The 22,946-nt window shown below is 41.3% G+C and overlaps 1 protein-coding gene across 2 annotated transcripts in view; it reads right to left on the reverse strand.

The window, feature by feature from the left end:
- Nucleotides 1-18,969, reverse strand: part of INF2 (inverted formin 2) — an 82,767-nt gene extending 63,798 nt beyond the window's left edge. For both annotated transcript variants that reach the window (XM_034418570.3, XM_034418569.3), the window contains exon 1: nt 18,492-18,969. The gene's annotated coding sequence lies outside the window, so the exon portion shown is untranslated. The remainder of the gene's footprint in view (nt 1-18,491) is intronic.
- Between the last annotated feature and the right edge of the window lie 3,977 nt (nt 18,970-22,946).

Consider the following 22,946-nt stretch of genomic DNA (forward strand, 5'->3'; position numbering starts at 1 on the left):
AGGGGAACAAATAAACAAATATCACGAGGAAAATTGACCTTTGAATATTATCGTTTACATTTTTTTTTTTCAAGCTAGTATGGGAATGGGACCCACCAAGGTTATAAGTGAAAAAGTAGGTGACAGATTCACTTTCTTCTCTCTTGTTTTATTTTTGTCAGAATAAACTGCAGAACAAAGCACTTAGGAAGTACTCTGTCTTGATACTTGGAAATGCCACAAATTTCCAGCAGGTTTCTAATCCAAAGACAGATTCTTAGCATTCCCCAGTAAAAAAAAAAAGTTTAAAAGTACAGAAAGGAAACAAAGAAGGACCATGAATGAGGCACAGAACCAACCCCTGTTGTGAGCAACAAATGAACTGCACTTTGGAGTGATTGATGATGGAAGAAACATTAGCATTAGGAGGCGTTGTTGTGGGAGGTCAGGGTAAAGCCAGTTGAAAGCACATTGAGCCAAAACATTAGTAACTTGCACAATCTAGGCCAGTGTTTTTCACACTTGGCAACTAAGATATATGAACTTCAACTCCCAGAATTCCTCTAACCACCATGCTGGGAATTCTGGAAGCTCTGGATGAAGTCCTGGATGGAAACTTTGAGATGAAGTCCACGTGTCTTAAAGTTGCCAAGTTTGAAAAAGACTGATCTAGACTGATCTCAGAAGCTCTAAACAGGGTGGGCTTTAATTAAGGCTTAGATTGGGGCCACTTGGGAATTGAAGGGCGGTTTGAGACCTGAAAACTGATTAATTAGATTGGAAGTTAGACTGGTTAGACTGGAAAATGAGTACTTGGAGACTATTTGAGGATTGCAGGGCTGTTAGGCTGGAAAACTGTAAACAATCCAGAAAGAAGGCATTGCTAAATCACTTCTGTAATGTTAACAATCAAAGTGCACAGCCTGTCACAAAGAGTCAAACTTGACTTGAAGAAGCCCTTGTGTTCAGCTCTTGGGATAAGATTGGGAACTTGGCTCTCTTCTCCTGATATTAATATATTTAGCCTATCATGCAGAATGCAAATGAACCCTTCCATTGGGTTGTCGTAATACAAAGGTGTCAAAAATCTGGCCCGTGATAGGCCCAGAGTTGTCCCGTGGGGCCATCCCAAGATGGTGAAGAACTGGCCCATGCCGCCCTGGCTCATTCCGGCCCCAACTACCCAGCTGACCGTGATGACCAGGCCACGCCCCCCCTGGCCTCCCCAAGGATAAGCAAATCCTGATACCGCCCGCGATGGGATCGAGTTTGACACCGCTGTCATAGTAGATGAAGCAAGAAAGGGAAGGCAGAGAGGAAAGAAGACAAACATATTCTTTCCTGGGCTGCATCCCAGTGAGATAAACATGTAATAAGAGCTAAGAATAGGACTCCCAACCAACATTCAGCACAGGAAAAAGAGATGCAACATTTATTAAAACGTCAAACTGAAAACAAGTAGGGTATTTCCCACTATCAAGACAAACCAGAAACAGCTGGGCTAACTTAAAAATGGTTGTTATCTCAGCAGGCGCAGAAGGAAGAGGATGCATGTTAAAATAAAAGGTGGTTGTTTTCAGAAGCACATCTTTAATTTTTACTGTAAAAGGGCTTCATCACTTAATAAATTACTAGGTGGTGAGTTTTCCCCATCCTGTTTACATTTTACGTTAAAAGACAAATTCCTTGTGTGTCCAATCACACTTGGCCAATAAAGAATTCTGTTTTGTTCTGTTCTGTTCTGTTCTGTTCTGTTCTGTTCTGTTCTATTCTAATGATGAGATGAAATACCAAGTAGCTACTTGTATGCTAACATGAAAAAACAACTTTTTTCTTCAGCCAGTAAGCAATAGAATTGTGCAATGCTTTGGCTTCAAAGGGAAAAATCTAGTTTGGAGTACAATATGTACACAGCATTTGTCAGAAACATCTTAAAGGAATTCTGTATTTTTCTGTGCTTGTGTGATTTTTTTTTCTGCAGCTGCTGTGCAGTCCCAGGAAAAAGATGTGTCCAGGTGAACATGAAATTCACTGCTTATATGCCGAGACAGAATGTCCTCCATATGCAATAAATTAGAAAATTCCTAGTAGAAGCCAATACCTGACCAACAGGATAGGTGTAGGGATTATACAGGTTCTGGTAAAATGAGCACTTGGAAGATATAATTTTGAGATAATTGATTGAAAACATTTCCCCTCCAAAAACAAACGGATGCTAATTAATTGCTGAAAATTAAATAAAAATCCAGTTCACTGGTTTCATAAAGCATATGGCAAAAAACATTATGGAACATTTTCCATACCTGGCTAGAAGTTAACCTGGTCAGTCTGCCTTTCCGGCACGTTTAGGGTTCACCCACTCTCCCCCTTCCTGTCTTTGCTTTGAGATGGGCTACTCACCATTTGGGGGACAGGCTCTCTGGCAATGGAGCCTTCATCTTGGATGCAGCTTGCCATTCATGGAGCAACGGTAAGAGCCCTTGATCATATTTTGCATTCTAAACCCAAGAACAGAGGGCTTTCTAAGGTACCTGCATTTTTAAAGTTGGATAAATTCATATTTATACTATCTATGGTAATGATTTTTTTTGTCTTTAATTTAATACAGGTAGCCCTTGAGTTAGAACTGTAATGGAGCCTGCCCATTATTTTTGTAAGTTCATAAACCCGATTTTCCATTTTTTGTGTACGGACCCATTGTTCTCTATGGTATAATTTTGCTGAGAACTCTAAGTAAGGGTTGGTTTTTGGCAAAACTGTTGTGAAATGTAATTACGTAAATGCAGGATGCTGCAAACAGCCGCAAATACAAGTGCCCAAAGTGAGGTCATGTGACCGCACGGGGTGGTGGGGTGCAACCGTTGGATTTACAGTTCTAGATCTTTTTCAGGTAGTTTGTCACTTCGAATGACCGTTAAGCGCTTGGTCTTAAGTCGAGGACTACCTTAACGTATTTAGGGCAGAATGCATGCATTTCTGGATTTCTACCGTTTTTTTGAACTTTTTGAACTTAGCGCTTCAGATGTTTGAGATTTTGGTATTTAAGATTTTTTTTATTGCATTGCAGAAATGAATTGCTATTATTGTTCTCTGAATCAACCCATAAACTTGCTTACGTTTTATTTACCCGGGGAAGAAAAAGGACAAAGCTGACAAATTGTGCTCTTTAACCGTATCTGTGCTTCCAGTCAGCAGCAATCACTCCAACAGTTGCAATGACTAAATAGTGGGTGAACAAAGGCACACACATACCCTGTTTTATTCCAATTTCTATAGCAGGCTCTGTAAATCAGACACCCATCCACCCTCACTGGCATTTGGAAACAATTACTGAAAAACTCTGTTATACAAGAATAGTTTTTTTTTTCTTTCCTAGGGAGAGTTTACAATTTTTGGGTCAATAAATCTCCCCAATCTCTTGTGGTCATCTGCAAAAGTGCTCTTTGTTAACATTCCAATAGTGTAACATCCAGGCCAAACTAGAGCAACAAGAAATGGATAACTCCAAATTCACAGTGGTTCTGCTAGGGAACAGGTGAACTTAATTAATTAAAAGAAACTGAGAATGTATAGGTAAAGGTAAAGGTTCCCCTCACACATATGTCTAGTTGTTCCTGACTCTAGGGGGCAGTGCTCATCTCCGTTTCAAAGCCGAAGAGCCAGCACTGTCCGAAGAAGTCTCCATGGTCATGGCCGGCATGACAAAACGCCAAAGGTGCACGGACCGCTGTTACCTTCCCACCAAAGGTGGTCCCTATTTTTCTACTTGCATTTTTTTTTTTTTTATTGAAAAGGTTTTCAAATACAAATTTTTCCCCCTTTTTCCCCCCCCTCCCCCCCCTCCCTAACCCCCCCTCCCCACCCTTCCCCCCCTGTGACTTCTTCGTAACAAAAAAAAAACCCTAATTCATAACAGATTACTTACTCCCTCCTCAAAATACTGACCTTTACTTACTAAGAGTATTATAAATCCCCCTTTATCCATACATTTCAGAAAAGAAGAAGAGAAAAAAAAAACAAAAAAAAACAAACACATTATACTATAACTATTATAAAATAACTCTAATTTAGCATAATAGTGTTTTATATCTATGCATTATTGCAACAATTCAAAACCACCTTCCACTTTAAAACTATACAATAAGTCCTACTTTAATAACATTTCAAAGCGAGCTCCCCATAAAATCTAATTTAACATTTATTCCACTCTATCCATTTCCTCCACTCCCCTAAATGTATCACTTAAAAATCCCTTTTCTTAAACTAATCAATCTGTAGCTAGCTTATTCACCCACTGTCTTACAAATTTACCATACACAACAATTCTTGATATCTTTAATTCACTGCCCACACTACTTAAAAATATATATATATATATATTCCATTATATCTAAATAAAAAAAGAAAAGACAATAACTTTAAATTTATAGTCCATATAATATCTTCTTGAAGTCTTTCCACTGGATTGTTAAAACCAACATCCATAATAGGGTGACATAGCTTGCGGATGCAACAGTTTATTCAAGATCTCCAATCATATCTGCCCCCATCAGTAGTAAACATCTTCTTATATATATAAAAGTAAAAACAACCACCCGAGTGACATTATAATTGTATTCCATATAATAATAATTGTGGGTTTCATCAGGATTATTAATTTCCATCATCGTATTGGGTAACAACCCGATCTTCTGCATGTCCCAATGTGATTCTCTTGCCTTATAATTCAAGATAATTATAATATATTTATCAACACAAAAAGAAGTTTCAAAGTAGATAATTCAAAACCATCAATTTGAGGCTCTTTCCATGTCCCAAAATTACGGCAATGCAGAGATCTGCCACTATCCTCAGGATGATATTGACCAATATGTCGCCTCCTCTATGTTTTCACATAATCATTCATATTTTAAAATCACTGGCTTCACTGTTGCTTGGGTTAGAAATTTCTATTTTTGTACAACCTATTTCTTTTTTTGTTTTCTTTTTGTGGGTTTGACCTCCATCCTAATTTTTTGTGTCTCGCATTTCTTTTTTATCCCTTGTATATCCTCTAATTGGTTTCCATGCTTGTCCTTGCCTTGATAAGTCATCACATTAAAATCAGATGGCACTTCTCTCAAATTTGTAGATAATCCAGCTGGGGTATCCGATAAATCCAAAGGCAATTTATCTAGTACGGTCTCTGTCTTTAGTTCCAGCTCCTTCTGCTTATCCTGTATTATATCTGAAGACGTTAAATTCATTTTCAACCTATTTTGATAAAATTCTTCCGCCCTTTCAACAGTATTTAACTGGTATCTTTCTCCTTGATATCTCAATATAATACCAACTGGGACGTCCCACCGGAATTGAATATTTCTCCTTTTTAACTCAGACACCAGAAAGCCAAATTTCTTCCTTTCCATTAGTATCTTAGGTGGGAGTTCCTTGTAAATCCAAATCTTTCTTCCATACAATTGCAAATTAGAATTGAAGGAATTTTGCACAATTTTATTCCTAATTTCTTTATCTGAAAAATAGATTACCACATCTCTAGGCAATTGCCTTTGCTTGGCAGTCCAGGAGTTTATTCGATAAGCTCTATCAATCCTACAAAACACTTCCTCAGGTTGAATCTTTAAAATCCCAGCTAGAAATTCAGAAGATATTTTCCTTAAGTCATCTCTGTTATTTTCCTGCAAACCTCTAAGTCTTATTGCATATTCTGTGAAATTATATTGTATCTTTAGAACCTCTTTTTGATTCCTCTGTTCCAGATATTCTACATTACCAGACTTTTGGTCAGCATCCATTTTAAATTTTTCTTCTGAACTATAATCCTGAATATTTAACAAATCATTTTCAATTTTTTGAATTCTATTGTCCAATTTATCTTGAATTTCATCCATTTTTGACTCTAGTAAATTAGTATTTGTATCCAACCGAATCATGAATTCTGACAATTTTAAAATTTTTTGCTGCAAAAAGTCAAACTTGGATTTCACCAATTCCTTAGTTTCCTGCTTAAATTTTTCAAGTTGCTGATTCACAATCTCATCCCTTCTTTCAATCTCCTCTAAGAGAAATTCTATTATATTAAAATCAGGTTTCTGGGACTGAAGAGTTAAAACTTGTTGCTTTAAATTCTTAGTGGGGGAATCCCCCCCACCTATTTGTTTGTCTGACTTCACAAGCCTCAGTGCCATGTTTCCGCCTAAGCAGGCTTTGTTAGAAGAAGAAAAAAAAAAAAAAACAAGACAAAAGACTTCCAGCCAGCAACACTCAAGCCTCCAGGGAAAAAAGAGAAAAACAAAAACAGGAGCGGAGTTTTGTCTACAAATGTAGCCAGTGGTATTTATTCCGCTACATTGTAATAATAAAAAACGGAAGAACTTTCCCTCTCAAACTCTTCTCCAGCCGCGGCAGACGCCATTTTAAAAAGAAACTTTTTTCCTCTTTCTCTTCCTCTATTCTCTTAAGTAATTTTTAAAAGATAAGTAAAATACTTGCGCTTCAGTATTACAGGTCCAGCTCACATTTTCTTTGAGTAATCTGTCAAATTCGCAGGCTTGCTTTTGACGCCTGGCTCTGCATTAGCAGAGGTCTCCCAAAGCCCGGAGCAGCGGCTGGGGATATGGGGCATCTCATCCGCTCCATCCCAAAAGTAAAAGAAAAACTTTTGGGACTCTGCAGAGAGTTCTACCCACCCCTGCCGGCTCTATCTCCGTTTCCTCATGGGAACGGAGTTTTTTCGAGCCGCCGTTCCGTTGTGAAGGCGGCTCTGACAGGCAGTGGAAGCTGACGATCCCAAAGGAACGTCTGGCGGCGGCCAGCAGCAAACAGGAAGTCTCTACTTGCATTTTTTATGTGCTTTCGAACTGCTAGGTTGGCAGAAGCTGGGACAAGTAACGGGAGCTCATCCCGTTACACGGTACTAGGGATTCGAACCGCTGAACTTCCGACCTTTCGATCGACAAGCTCAGCATCTTAGCCACTGAACCACTTAAAGAATGTATACGAGAGCTGTTTGTCAAGGTATGGGACTGCCATGGAAGACAGAGGGGCCTCTTTTATTGTAGAGATTCATCATCAAATACAATTGCAAGAGTCCTGAACAAAGCAGAAGATCAGTCTATGTAAGTTTTCAAGTTTAAACATCTTATCCTTATTGCCTAAATAGGCAATAATTGATTAGATTTACAGGCTGCCTAGCTTCATTGTCCCTCTGGTTGGTGTATAATATAAAAACAATGTATAAATTTCAGACTAAAAGAATATAAAACAAATGTCCAGAGAAAAACAGCACGGGTTCTGGTAAATCAGTCATCGTACATGGGGGTCTATCACAAGACCTGGGACAACTGCCAAGTTTTAAGGGTTCATTTAACAAATGCCAAAGTTAAGGCCATTTGAATCTCTGGAAGATACTATTCCAGGGGGCAGCCATGAAGGCAAAGAAGGCTCATCTGGTGACTGCTTCATCAATGGGACTTGAAGCATGCCAACTCTGTCCCACTGGAATATGTAGCTCCAGTATGTTGTGGAGCAGGGGTCTCCAACTTTGGCAACTTTAAGACTTGTGGATTTTAACTTTCAGAGTTCCTCAGCCAGTTTTGCTGGCTGAAGAACTCTAGGAGTTGAAGTCCACAAGTCTTAAAGTTGCCAAGGTTGGAGACATCTGTTGTGGAGTGTAGCTTCTCTTTGTTTTCATTTAATGAAACCATTCAGAAACCATTCAGCAGTGAACCTCAACCATGGAATTTCATGGGTTGGAATCAGTAGTGTGAAAAGGCACACCCTCCCTTTGAGCTTGTCTCAAGAGACTCATTCCAGAAATTCCAATATTGCACAGAAAACCTCTTCAAATTAACAGATATCAAGGAAACTCTTGATCTTCTGGGACTGGAATTTAGTTCCTCTAGCATGTTGCCTCTTTAGACCTCAGAACCAAAATCTTTCTAGGTTCTGGGAATGTCCTCTTGAGTTGGGTTTCACAGTCTGAAAGAGTAATTGGATTCACTGATCAGCTGGGACCAGGCCAGACACAGGAGGAATATGGCAACGCCTACCCTCTGAAGTAGGCCCATATGGGCCCAGCCCAGAGATGAGACAGTGAGATTCAATCAAGTCCAATCCTTTTTATTTGCTTATACCTAACAAGACAGAATCTTGCCAAATTAAAGCTATAATTTTCTAAGATACTAGATATAACCTGAGATATTGTAAAATGTGGTTACCCTGAATTTCTTCTCCCCCTCCAGCCTCCAGTTCTGGACTACACAGTCTGTTGTTTTTGTTAGTTGCAAAGGCATGTCTGACCCATTGCGACTCCATGGACAATGTTCCTCCAGGCCTTCCTGTCCTCTACCATCCTCTGGAGTCCATTTAAGCCCAGTGACTCCATCCAGCCACCTCATTCTCTGCCGTCCCTTTCTTCTTTTGCCCTCAATCTTTCCCAGCATTAAGTTCTCCTCCTTCTGTCTCATCAGGTGGCCAAAGTATTTGAGTTTCATCTTCAGGATCTGGCCTTCTAAAGAGCAGTCAGGGTTGATCTCCTCTAGGACTGACCGGTTTGATCATCTTGCAGTCCAAGGGACTCACAGGAGCCTTCTCCAGCACCATAGTTCAAAGGCCTCAATTCTTTGATGCTCAGCCTTTCTTATGGTCCAACTTTCACAGCCATACATTGCACCTGGGAAAACCATAGCCTTGACTATATGCACTTTTGTTGGCAGGGTGATGCTTTTTAGTATGTTGTCTAGATTTGCCATAGCTTTCCTTCCCAGGAGCAAGCGTCTTTTAATTTCTTGGCTGCAGTCCCCATCTGTGGTGATATTGAGCCCAGAATACAGTCTTTACAGTCTCTTAATCTGGGTTTCTTTCTGGGAAAGCTCTGATTTGGCCAAATCCTCCCTCTCTGCTGCTTCAGGTACACATTCCATCACTCCATCTCCTAGGGGATTATGGCTTCAGGAATCCTAACTCTAGGTCAGCCAAAAAACTCTAGCTAGTAGCTTTGGATAAGGATCCCCTACTTTTCTTGCCCTCCTATTAGGAACTTCTGGAGGCAGCATGCAGTGTCAATCCTTGAGAACCAGGAGTGTAAAATGGACAGATATGGCATTTTTTATCCTTCTCACTCTCCTCCTGCCAAATTAATGTATTGCCTTTCTTTACACATAGGTTGACTACTCAGACCTCTTTCTCTTCCCTGTCCTTTTTCTCTCATTCCTTTCCTGCTCTGTCTGTTACATACAGGTGTTTTTTCAGTTTTCTTTGCATTCTTCTCTTGTTTGAACTCCTGTGTCCCAAAGGTAAGGCATGCATACCAGGACTTCTCTGTGCTTATCAAAAGTGCATGCTCTCTCTCCCGCTCTTAGGTACAGAAAAAAATTTGTACAGAACATATATAGGATTCACTCTCTTCCTTAAAAACTGTACATGTTACATGCTGTTGCTAGACCTCAGGGACGACTGTTCACTGCTATACTTTTCCTCCTATTTAATTGCTGTTTCCCCAGCAATTGCTGCATTCTCCTTCATTGTCATTTCCTTAGTAAAACCTGAGTTTTCAAAGGCATGTATGATTGCTACTTTTATATTTTACATTTCTAAACTGCCCATATCCTTAAGAGGGGGATTCTTTGTGGTCCATATTTGCACAGTTTTAACAACTGTTTTTTTTTTTTTAAAGTCTTATGAAGTCTTATGAAAAGTCTTGTGAATTGGTCACTGCTGAACAGTCCCTGAGGAACAATTTGGGGCTGATTCGGGGTGAAATCCAGCAGGTTCTGACAGGTTCTGGAGAACCAGTAGCGGAAAGTTTGAGCAGTTCGGAGAACCGGTAGCGGAATTTTTGAGTAGTTCAGAGAACCAGCAAATACCACTTCTGGCTGGCCTCAAAGTGGGGAGGGAATAAGGATTTTGCAGTATCCTTCCCCTGCCATGCCCACGAAGCCACGCCCACGAAGCCACACCACGCCCATGAAGCCACGCCCACAGAACCGGTAGTAAAAAAATTTGGACTTCACCACTGGGCTGATTTCAATCTGAATATGAATCAGCAATGTGACAGAATTGAAAAAAGGCAAACGTAATTTTAGGCTGCATCAACAGAAGTATAGTTTTCAAACCATATGAACAAACAATGCTAATGTATGCTTTAATAGCCAGAGCCCATTTAAGTAATGTGTTCAGTTCAGAGCACCTCAATTTAAGAAAAAGTCAGTCAGACTGGAATGGGTTCATAAAAGAGCAATGAGAACATCAAGAGATTAGAAACTAAGGTCATTTTCCATGTTTGTGATTTATAACATCTTCTGGAGTCATCCAGCCATAATTTTGCCAGCATAATAATGTGAGCCGGCTTTATACTGCTTCAATGATGCCTGGGTGATGCTATATGTCACTACTGTGGAAATGATCCAAGGACAGGTTGAGGAAAACTGGGTACATTTAAGTCTTAAAAAAAGATCAGGTGAAAAGAAATATCTTCATACAGAAGAAAGATGTGGAACAATGGAGTCAAGATATAAGAAGAGAGATTCCAGCTGAATGTTAAAAAGACTTTCTAACAGTAAGAGAAATTAAACTTGAGAAATGTGTGGGCTCTCCTTCTTGTCATGTCTTAATTTAGTTTAGTTTAGTTTAGTTTATTGTCACTGCACATGGTACAACGAAATTAAATGCCGTCTTCAGTGTACATTATAATTATAAAAATAAAAACACAAATATACATCCTTTACATTCTAAGCGGAGTAGATAGTTTCCTCTACACTCCTGCACTGAGCAAAAGTTGTATTTTGTGGCCAAGGTGACCCCTTTCAATTCCAATCTCCTCTGGATGCTGCACTCACCAAGAAAGGCAACAACAAACAAAAATAACCACACAATTATCCAATTTCTTAGACTTCTACCAACTACAATATGCAAGACTTTTCTTTCACAACTGGGTCAGGTTAATAGAGCATCCTGAACATTTGTTTCCAACATCACCATGACTGAAATCACAGCCAGCTGCATTTTGATTCTTTCAATTTGTGTTGCTCTGTCTGGATTTATATTTTTAAGAGAAAAAAATAGCGGTAATAAACAGTACACTAATCATGTTTGGAAAAAGTAAAGGTCATCACAAAAATTATTTGGATTGTATTTCGTGTTTAAATAAAGTGCAACTTGGTACATGCATTAAAAGATCAAATTAGAAGAAAAGTAAACTGAAAGAGGATCTGGGCTTTTATTTAGGACATAAACGTGCAGAATGAAGAAAAGATGACTGTGATCAGCCAAAATGGGGAAAAAAGAGCTCACCTTCTCAGATTACATATGCATTCACTGCAAAGAAATTGCTCAACTGAGAAAGATGGCTCACTATCTAAGGGAGATGGTTCTGTTAATTATAATAAAGTATTATTGTCCATATTGCAGTAATTTTTAAAGTGGACAATATCAGGGGTGGGTTCTACTTTCCTTCCCTTCCCTTATTTGCGCGCAACGGGAGTGTGCAAATCATCATTTATGACATCCAGGCGGGTGGGTGGTGCCTCCCACCGCTTTTATGAGCCGAGGTGGCACAGTGGTTAGAGTGCAGTACTGCAGCTACTTCAACTGACTGCTAGTTCAGCAGATCAGCGGATCAAATCTCACTGGATCAAATCTCACCGGCTCAAGGTTGACTCAGCCTTCCATCCTTCCGAGGTGGGTAAAATGAGGACCCAGATTGTTGGGGCAATATGCTATTTAGTATACTGTCTTTGCTGTAAGCCGCCCAGAGTCCTCAGAGAGTGGGCGGCATAGAAATATGAATAATAATAATAATAATAATAATAATAATAATAATAATAATAATAATAATAATTTTACTACCGGTTCTAAAGAACTGTACAGAACTGGGAGCAATCCACCACTGGAAAATATGCCTGAACAATAGTGTCTGTCTCTGTTTTTTTGGAAACAAAGTCATAAAATTGGGTCTGGTTATGTGGATGCCTTGACCTACAATCATGATGATGATGATTTAGCATTATTTTAATTATTACTATTTTTATTTATTATAAGTTTACTCTCCTGATTGGTACAAAAAGCAGCAGTTTGGGTGGTTGTGGGCATGTCTTGTTATGCTCATGCAAGCTTCCATATGTGTTTCAAGGTGCTGGGTATTACCTCTGAAGGTACAACTTCATGACATAGAACTGGGTTACTTGAGGGACCACTTTCCCTCACGAACATGCTCTACAAGCTCCCGAAGGGTTTACTCCAGGTTCCTTTTTAAAAATCTTGGCATCTTATGAAACCTAGGAAGTGTGTTTTTTCTTTGGTTTCCCCTGTTCTGAGGGGTCTTTGGTGCTTTCTGAGCTTGGTTGTTTCCTTGCAGATGTTTCGTAACCCAAACTAGGTAACATCATCAGTGCTCCGCTGATGTTACCTAATGTGGGTAATGAAATGTCTGCAAGAAAACTTCCAAGCTCAAAGAGCACCAAGGACCGCTCATTTCAACCCCGAGCTACAATTTTTCTCCTTTATTGGTTTCCTTGTTCTCTAGAACATCTGGATTCTTGATGAATGTATCTTTTATTTTATGTACACTGAGAGCATATGCACCAAGACAAATTCCTTGTGTGTCCAATCACACTTGGCCCAAAAAAAATCTATCCAATTCTATAAGAGAAGGGGGAATATTACGGTAGACACTTTCATATAATAAAATAAAGTAACAATAAGAGAAAACATGGAAACATGGAATAGAATGCATTCTCCCTGTTATACAACAGGATCCAATTCACTTAAGGAAACCCTTAAGACTTAGCTATTAGGGACAGTTGGTTGGGAGTTCCCGCCTAAAGATTGTTTTCTTGTGCGTTTGGCCATCATTTAATATTTTGAATTTACATTTTGCATTTTTTTTCTTTTTTCTTTAGTTTATTTTTATGCTGTATACTTCCCAGAGTCAAGTTATTTTTGTTGGGTGATTTTATAAATCTCATAAACAAACAAACCAAAGTTTTCTGGGAAAGTAGAAGTCTGCTTAAAAACATTAAAATCTGAAAAGCAACAAATAAATTAAGTGAAATATTAATTATTAATTAATGCCTAGTCCCTAATGAGCTGTAAACACAATACAATTGACATTTATTTATTTATTTATTTATTGGTTCAATTTATATGCCACCCTTTCCTGGAGACTCAGGGTGGCTTACAATGCATTAAGCAATGGCCTTCATACTTTTGTATATACCTGCTTAGTAGGGCTTTCACACACCCCTCCCCAAAAGCGGTGTTCTTTTTTATACAAAGTCAGTTTATTGCCCCCACAAACTGGGTCCTCATTTTACCTACCTCAAAAGGATGGAAGGCTGAGTCAACCTTGAGCCTGGTGAGATTTGAACTTGCAGTAATTGCAGGCAGCTGGTGTTACTTAACAGTGCTTTAGTCTGCTGCGCCACCAAGGCTCTTTCATGGAAGATAACAGCCCTGAACGGATCTTGATTAATCTCAAAAGAGCTAATTAATGTCTGACTTAATTAGTATTTTATTGGCAGCAAGAGCACCCATTTGGGGTGGGGACATATAAACAAAGTCAAGATGGCAGTACTGATCACCAGTGGTGAGTTTCAAATTTTTTTACTATTGGTTTTGTGGGTGTGGCTTGGTGGGCGTGGCATGACTTGGTGGGTGTGGCAGGAGAAGGATACTGTAAAATCTCCATTCCCACCCCACTCCAGGGAAGGTAACTGCAAAATCCCCATTTCCTCCCAATCAACTGGGACTTGGGAGGCAGAGAATATATTGGGGCGGGGCCAGCCAGAATTTTTACTATCGGTTCTCCGAACTACTCAAAATTTCCGCTACCGGTTCTCCAGAACTGGTCAAAACCTTCTGAAACCCATCTCTGCTGATCACCTGATTTAAACCCCTCCACTTTAAAGGTGTATTGCCATTTTGACTTTTTACAGTAGCCATCTTGACTTTTTGACTTGCCCCGCAAATGCCATTGATAGCTGTACAGAAAGTTGATAGATTAGATAGGAAAGATACAGAACCATCCAAGGAGTCAATGACAAACTCCTTGTTGTCACATATATGAAATTGCCAAGAGTTGAACTTGATACAAGGAGACATTATTTTTTGATATTATACAAAAGGAAGCAAGCTGGTTGGGTTTGCCAGAAAGAAGATGACATGTAGTCTATGTACAGAAAGTTAAAATGCAGTCCTGGACATCTCAAACACTAGGTTTGAAAAACACTTGTAGCTGGTAACCAAAAAGGCTATGTCAGAGTATGACATACTGAGCCAAGGAGGGACAACCATGACCACGGACTGCAAGTAGACCCTGATTATTTTGGCATGTGTTACTAAAGTAACAAAATCAATGATGAGGCTTGTGAGGCTTACACCAATTTCACAATCAGTATACTGTTCAGGCTCTGACAAATGGAAAAAAGGGAAATTTTTGTAATGCCCTTGGGAATCAGCTCCCAGCGACCGGTAAGATCCCACAGAGCTGGTATCCTCTGGGTCCCGTCAGCTAAACAATGCCGGCTGGCGGGCCTACAGGGGAGGGCCTTCTCTGTGGCTGCCCCAGCTCTCTGGAACCAGTTACCTCCTGAGATCTGGACCATCCCCACCCTATTGGCCTTCCGAAAAGCGGTGAAGACCTGGCTTTTCCTGCAGGCCTGGGGCCGTTTATCTCGCTGTTGCGATCTGGCGAGATCCGGCCATGAATGGGTTTTAATTGTTTTTAATGTTTTAATGTTTAATGTTTTTATATATGGTTTTTAAATGCATTGTAAGCTGCCTTGAGTCTTCGGAGAAAGGCGGCATACAAGTTGAACAAATAAATAAAATAAATAAATAAAATCATCACTACATCACCAGATATTATATGCCCTGGAGCTTGAAATAATAAGAAAAAAATAATGTACCATTAAGAAGTTTCCCATCCCTTGATTAAACTGCCATTCAAGGCAATTAAACTGATATAGGGGTTAAGATGATGATTTAGGAGCAGAATTCATCCTCAGTCATGGAAACTCACCCATTCACCCAATTACTTTGGACCAGTGATGAAATTCAAATTTTTTACTACCGGTTCTGTGGGCATGGCTTGGTGGGCATGGTGTGGCTTGGTGGGCGTGGCAGGAGAAGGATACTGCAAAATCTCCATTCCCATCCTACTCCTGGGGGAAGGATATTGCAAAATCTCCTTTCCCATCCGACCCAGCCAGAGGTGGTATTTGCTGGTTCTCCGAACTACTCAAAATTTCTGCTACTGGTTCTCCTGTCAGAACCTGCTGGATTTCACCCCTGCTTTGGACCAGGCACTCTCCGCCCAACCTGGGGGATTGGTCTGGGGATAAAAGGAAGTGAAATCCCCAAATCAGCAGCTTTGAGCTCTTAGAAAAAGGGTAGAATATACATTTAATGAGCAGTAATAAACATATGAATATAGGTTGCAGACAGGATCTAACAACAGGTGTTTATCATGTTTACTAAATGAAACTTCCCCATAAAAAGGCAGTGAACTCTGAAATGGTAGCAAGAAATGGAGGAAGACATTATTGCTCCTACTGTCTAATCCATCTGCCTCTGCCTATTACGATAGTCCTCATTTAATGTCCACAGTTAGGGCTGGAATCTCAGTCTTTGAGTGAAATTAAGTGACATGTCACATGACTGCCCACGAGACTGCTTTAGTAATGACTGCAATCCCGGCATTCCCACCTATTAAACGATCATACAGATGGAGTCTCAGGAAAAGAGCCCAAGGCTCCTCTTGTGGGGCAGGGGAGACTTTGGAGCTGAAAATCTTACCTGGTGAAGTAGGATTTTCATCCCCAGGGAGAGACACTTGCATTATGGCCTGTGTTGGGCATCCTAGGGCCTCCCACACCCACCTGAGCCATCCTGCACTCTTTACCTTACTATGCTGCCTCTCTGCTTGGATTTCAGCTTCCTCTTGTCTTTAGGAGCTGTTTGAAAGAGTTGTCTGCCAATGGAGTTCAGCATTTCTCCAAGCATGGAAGGGAATATCTTTGGCAGGGTGCAGAACATGAGCTTCATTTCTTCACCCCATGAGGGGATGTCAGCTCTCCTCTGTGCATGGAAAATAATGTCTTTGGGGGTGCAGATCTTCAGGATCTGAATTCCATTCCTTCACCCTGCTGAAGGAGTTCAGCTCTGTCCATCAGGCAGCTATTTCAGCCAGCCCCCAGAGATTACAGGGAGCTATCCTGCAGGCAGCAGCAGCTTGCAACTTTTCCGGTTGGCTTCCCCACTGATATTTTGGGAAAGTCGACAGAGAAGATTGCAAATGGTGATCATGACACACTTGGCAACTGGTCATAATTGCAAAGAGGTTGCCAAGCACCCACATTGAGATCTCATCACCATAGGAGGGCACTAACATGACTTTTTATGATAGCTGGAAGTGCTTTATGGGCCACAAAGCACCCTTTCCAAGTGTGTTATAACTTTGAATGGCTGTTAAACAATTGGTCATAAATTGAGGACTATCTGTATGATTGTAATATTTTAATTCTGCTTTTCTATTTAAAAAGTACACAAAGAGCACCGTTTGTGAATCTTGCTGGGTAAGAAATTCTTCAGTCAGTCTTCCCTATCTTCTAGCTGGGAATTATGGGAACCTATACATCTGGAAGACTTCAGGCCTTCACTCAGATTTATTTGTTCCCCATAACCAATACAGGGAAAGCAAGGCATTTATGAAAATCTGTGAGATGGCAGACTGATCAAATACAGAGAGTCTTTCCTTGAAGAAGGAATTGTGAATAGGGTGATTGGAAGAAAATGAAACTGCAAAATGAACAATACAAAAAAAAAATAGCCTTCACAGACAGTTGTGGTTGATAACACAAACATGCTTACACTGTGTAAGCCACAGAAGACAATGAAGGAGCAAACCACTCGCTCGGGAGCAAACTCCATTGTGCTCACTGGGAATAAACTTCCACTGGAATGTGAGATTCCAAAAAACAATACATCATTAACCCTCCCTATTGCAGCTCAAGGCAGAAGAGCTGGAGGAAACATGACAGCATTGAACTTTTCATGGCTAGCAACTTCCTTCTCTTCATTATTATAAAATGTTTTTAAAGTAAGCAATGGTCTCGGGAATTAGTTTCAGTTAAAATATGGGATGAAAATATATCATTTCCAGGGGCTGAACATTTTCAAGAATTGCCATTAAAACAAATAGAAAAAATTCTTTGTCATCAGATGGTTTGGGCTTTAATCCATGAAATTTTGTGCTGTAATAAATTGTTTTTAAGACGTACAACATTCTCGGTACTTTAAATTCCATTAATAACTCTCAGTGACATCTGCAATCTGTGCTAATGTGATGATATGCAGATCGAATGGTTATGTAGCACTTAAGAGTACTTCCCTAATTGGATGGCCATGGCTAGTAGTCTGGAAGTAAACTTTTCGTTCTTGTCAAGTAGGGAAAAGGTACTGATATCACCAGAGACAGAAGAAAAACTCCTCAAAACTTGACAGCTGGCAAACAACACACCCAACCTGCAAATACAAAGGCGGCTTCAAAGCCTAACTTTCCTTCTTTATGTTTGCATAATCTACCCTGGAGGGAAAGAAAGGCAGGATGGTTGCAGTTTTAAGGAGGAGCAAAAATTGGGGAATGAAATTGAACTGGAATTGAAATGAAAGTGTAAACTGGAAGCACATGCATATAAAGCAGGATTTAGTGTGTGGGGAGGAAAGCGCATTATACTTATTCATTGACTCAGTGTACACAAAATTACACCTTTGTGCCCATTTTAATGAACTTGAAGCAACTACCACCAACTGATTTTGCAGACATTGTCACTTAGCAACCATGGAACACCAGCCAGTTCCATTCAGCAGCACATAAAAAGAGCAGAATATGGTACACTGTTGTTGTTTTTTTTTTTAGTTCCCTTGCTCTGCCTGAAAGCCTGTCAAAAACCTTTCCCAACCTTGGTGCCCGTCAGGGAAATTGGACTACGCTCCCATAACCCGTAAGCCGGTGTGGTCAAATAGCTGGGGATTTCAGAAGTGCATCTGGAGTACAAGCACATCTGGAGTACAAACACCAGACTGGGACCCTTGTTATGGCTACCCAGCCATAACAGAAGGCACAGTAGGAAGGCTGCAGCCGGCTGAGGGGAGGCAGGAGGAGGGAATCAAACTTTCCACTATTGCCCAAAGCCCTTGAAGAAGAATGGAGAGAAAGAATAAAGACAGTGAGGCATCTCAAAAATAAATAAATAAATAAAAAATGCTCCCAATCTTAAACTGCTTTGTGACACTTCGTGAGGCTACAAAAGTTTTGATTTGGGGGAAGCAAACTAGAAACATCGCCCAGATGTTTGGGCAGAAGCAGCAGCAGCAGCAGCATAACATTCTTGCTCCCACAGTAGCCCCAAATTTCTCTCTCTCTCTCCTTCCCTCCCTCCCTCCCCCTCCCTCCCCTCCCCCAATTTGATTCCCTCGGCAGCCCCTGAGAACCTTGCGGGTCCCCTCCTTACCCGGCGCTTCTCTTCTTTTTTTTCCCAACCTTCGCTCCTTCTTTTTTTTTTCTCCACGGCCCGCCGCTTCCAGTCCCGGCTCACCAGACAGGCATCCCTTCGTGGCCAAACCTCTCCCTTTGGCTCCGAGGACAGAGGCGGAAAAGAAACCCGATCGGTTTAGCAGAGACGGGCGCGGGCTGCTCAGGACAGAGACGCTCCCGACCGCGCCTGCCTGCCTGCTCTTCCCAACCCCGAAGGAGAAGGCGCACTGGCGCTAGAAAGTGGAAGGAAGCCCAGAAGACAGCCCTGCCTGCGCTCCCACGTGGAAGGCGTGGGGAGGGGGGGGGAACGGGAAGGGCGCCGGGTTGAATCTCACGCGGGGCGGAGCCGGCATTGCCGTCCCGTTTGGCTGTTACGCCGCGTGATCCAGCGTTTTCTGGGGTGGGGGGAGTCGCGATCCTACGCCCTGCTGCCCCGGGAAGGATCTCTTTGCGTTGCGAGAGTCTTCGCACGAAGGGATCTAGCTAAACGTGGACTAGCTGTGCCGGCTAGTAGCATTGGGAAAGTGGGTGGGGGGCAGTGGGGCAATCCAATTTTTTTTACTACCGGTTCTGTGGGTGTGGCTTGGTGGGCGTGGCTGGAGAAGGATACTACAAAATCTCCATTTCCACCCCACTCCAGGGGAAGGATATTGCAAAATCTCCATTCCCACCCCACACTGGGACCAGCCAGAGGCGGTATTTGCCGGTTCTCCGAACTACTCAAAATTTCCACTACCGGTTCTTCAGAACCTGCTGGATTTCACCCCTGGTGGGAGATCCCAGGCTGTAGAGCAGAGGTCTTCAAACTTGGCAGCTTTAAGACTTGTGGACTTCAACTCAGAGAAGTTGGGAGTTCTGGGAGTTGAGGTCCACAAGTCTTAAAGCTGCCAAGTTTGGGGATCCTTGCTGTAGAGGAATAGCTGGAGAGGGGCTCTCGTTGGGGGGTGGGTGGGGGAGACAGCGGAGCATCAGTTCCTCTTCCATAACAGACCCCTTCCTAACCCTGAGGAGCTGCTGCCGATCCGAATACGTGACATTGTTTTGGGGATGGGGAGGGAAATTACACTACATCAAACTTCTTTAAAGTAACTTTCTGGGCTGTGTTGCATGTTGCATGTGCCTTGGAGATCTGCTCAGAGATTCCTGTATATCTCTTGTCCTGATGGAAAAGTAAAACATTTAGATACTTTTTGTTAGATTGTTATGGACCCATCTTGTCCAGAACTCTTCACACCATAAAACAGAGGTCTCCAACCTTGGCAACTTTAAGCCTGGTGGACTTCAACTCCCAGAATTCTGGGAGTTGAAGTCCGCCAGGCTTAAAGTTGCCAAGGTTGGAGACCTCTGCCATAAAGGATTTCCCCCATCACTTGCCACCTGAACATGTTGATCAGAAGGCCAACATATTAATTTGGCAGATTTAAAAATGTACTCGGTCATCCAGGGGAGGGTAAAGGAAAGACTGCAGTTCATTAGTAGAGCTGAGCATTTCATGCAAAAATCTTAGGTCCAACTTCTGGCATCTCAAATTTGGCTTTTAAAAAATGTTATTAAATTATATATTTATTTATTGGTTCGATTTATATGCCGCCCTTTTCCGGAGACTCAGGATGGCTTACAATGCATTAAGCAATAGCCTTCATACTGCTAAGTAGGGCTTAGTACCTGCTTAGTAGGGCTTTCGCCCCCCCCCCCCATGGTGTTCTTTTTTATACAGAGTCAGCTTATTGCCCCCACAAACTGGGGCCTCATTTTACCTACCTCGAAAGGATGGAAGGCTGAGTCAACCTTGACCCTGGTGAGATTTGAACTTGCAGTAATTGCAGGCAGCTGGTGTTACTTAACAGCACTTAACAGTGCTTTAGTCTGCTGCGCCACCAAGGCTCTAACCAGCTTTACCTGTCTTTTTTGGGGGGTGGGAGAGGATCACTTTCTGTTTGAGCCTTTAGGGGCCTTAGATTATAAAGTGACAACACTGGGCTGCCTGTGGCTGAAATTTATTGAACACTCTTCCCTTTTAATATTTCCTCCACTGGTAGACCAGCCAACCAGGGTTTTAAGCAGTGCTGTGGATATTGTAAATATCTATAATTCTTATCGCATTTTGCTACTTAAATTTCTTCCAACCTTTAAAAATCAAAAGGTCTGGAAATGTCAATTTTGCCTAAAGAGGTCGGGGCTACAAATTGGGTACTGAGGTTGGGAATATATCTGTAGATTGCCTTCCTCTAATTTAAGCAATAGCAACGGTAGATTTATAAATAGTCTCTATGGAGACAGAGCCAGTTCAAGAGCCAGTATATGTAGTCATACATCAGGCTGGAGTTCTAGTTCTGCCTTAGGCTGGGTGAGCTTGGGCCAATCACACTTACTCAGCACTGAGAAGAAGGGAATTGCAAGTCACTGTTGACATGTTGCCAAGAAAATTTGGAGACCTGTCCAGGTGGTGTATTCCTTCCTTCCTTCCTTCCTTCCTTCCTTCCTTCCTTCCTTCCTTCCTTCCTTCCTTCCTCCCTCCCTCCCTCCCTCCCTCCCTCCCTCCTTTCTTTCTTTCTTTCTTTCTCTCCCCTCCCTCTTTCTTTCTTTCTTTCTTTCTTTCTTTCTTTCTTTCTTTCTTTCTTTCTTTTTTCTTTCCCTCTCTCTCTCTCTCCCCTCCCCCTTCCTTCCTTCCTTCCTTCCTTCCTTCCTTCCTTCCTTCCTCCCTCCCTCCCTCCCTCCCTCCCTCCCTCCCTCAAATTTAGATGGCTACCCAACTCACACGCAGGTGACTCTGGGCAGCTTACAACATTAAAAAATCCACAATTTAAAAACCATACAAGTCCAACCCCACCCCCCACCCCACAGCAGCAGCAACACAATCAAATCAACCACTTGGTCAGTTCCATCTCCATCTCCATTTGGGGTCCCCAGGCCCGCTGACAAAACTACAGATTCAGGGCTTTTCAGAAGAGCAACAAGTCAAATGATGTGGCAAATGATGTGACTCAAAGGCACACACACGAAAAGGATACAGGAGTTTCCTATTTTTCTGTGCCTCTGTGCCTCTTGCTCACAAAGCAAGGGCCCAATGAGTCAATCGATATATAGGTCACAGGGTTAAACTGACCATTTTATCATTCTAGCCTTGTTTGCTTTTACAACATCTTTATTTTTAGGGCTGCTGCTGGGAGTGACTCACAATAGATTCCCACTTAAATCTATTCAAAGTAAAGTATTTCTGTAGTGTTTTTTTGGGGGACAATGCAAGGAATCAAAATTCACTGTGAATATTTTGGAACAATGTAGAATTCCCTTCTCTTTGTATTCAAGTCATTTTTTTTTTAAAAAAAGAAAAAGCCCTTATTTTAAACATAAAATAAATTGTAATAAGTAATAACGAAAAAAAACTGGATCAAGATAGATATTCCCAGATTGTGCAGTAATGTGACACCTTAAGGGTTAAATGAATCTTTGCAACCTCCCTCTGAATCACAAAATAACTGATAGTGATTAATTAGCCAAAAATTAAATGACTAAATAATAAACAACACTGTGACCCATGTATAATTTTGACAGATGCTCAAATCCATGGTTTTAGCCCTCTCTAAAAATACCCAGCTTTGCTATTCAATCCCTCACAGACAAAAGTGGGTTGTTGGCAGTGAGTTTTGATACTAGTGCAGATATTTCAGTTTTTTAAAAAAGTATTTGTAACTCTTAAGTTGCTAGGTCAACTTGGAAAACCACAAGCTACAATTGTGAATTGTATCTTTAAAGGCCAACAGATTTCTCACCCCAGAGATATCTCTTTGGTTAAGCTAAATTCAGCCCCAAAGCTGAGTTAACATGTGCATAGGGGGTGGTATACTTTTAATATGATGGGCTGCACCATATTTTAGCAGAATGGCCATATGTCAGTCTAAAAGAATAAATGCTTCATTCCTCTACTCAGAACCAGCACAGTACTGCATGCAGTTTGCAGATGATCAGTACAGGGAGAGATGATACACATTGAGAAATAATATCTGTAGGGGTTGAAGCTAGTGAGGAGAGGACCAGCAGTTCCCAGGCTAAAGAAGGTCATAATAAAAACGTTTAACAACCTTTAACTTTCAAGGTCTCAAACAATCTGTAAAGAGGAAGGAAGAGTTGAGTTGAAACTGCAAAGAACATATGTCCCTGCTACCTTTGTACAGTGGTAGGATTCAATTTTTTTGCTACCGGTTCTATGGGCGTGGCTTGGTGGGTGTGGCAGGGGAAAGGATACTGTAAAATCTCCATTCCCATCCCAATCCAGGGGAAGGTTACTACAAAATCCCCATTTTCTCCCGATCAGCTGGGATTCGGGAGGCACAGAATAGATGGGGGCGGGGCCAGTCAGAGGTGGTATTTATCGGTTCTCCGAACTACTCAAAATTTCTGCTACCAGTTCTCCAGAACTGATCAGAACCTG

This window comes from Pantherophis guttatus, chromosome 1 (genome assembly GCF_059756535.1).
Source record: "Pantherophis guttatus breed Tessera chromosome 1, ASM5975653v1, whole genome shotgun sequence".
Taxonomy (NCBI): domain Eukaryota; kingdom Metazoa; phylum Chordata; class Lepidosauria; order Squamata; family Colubridae; genus Pantherophis; species Pantherophis guttatus.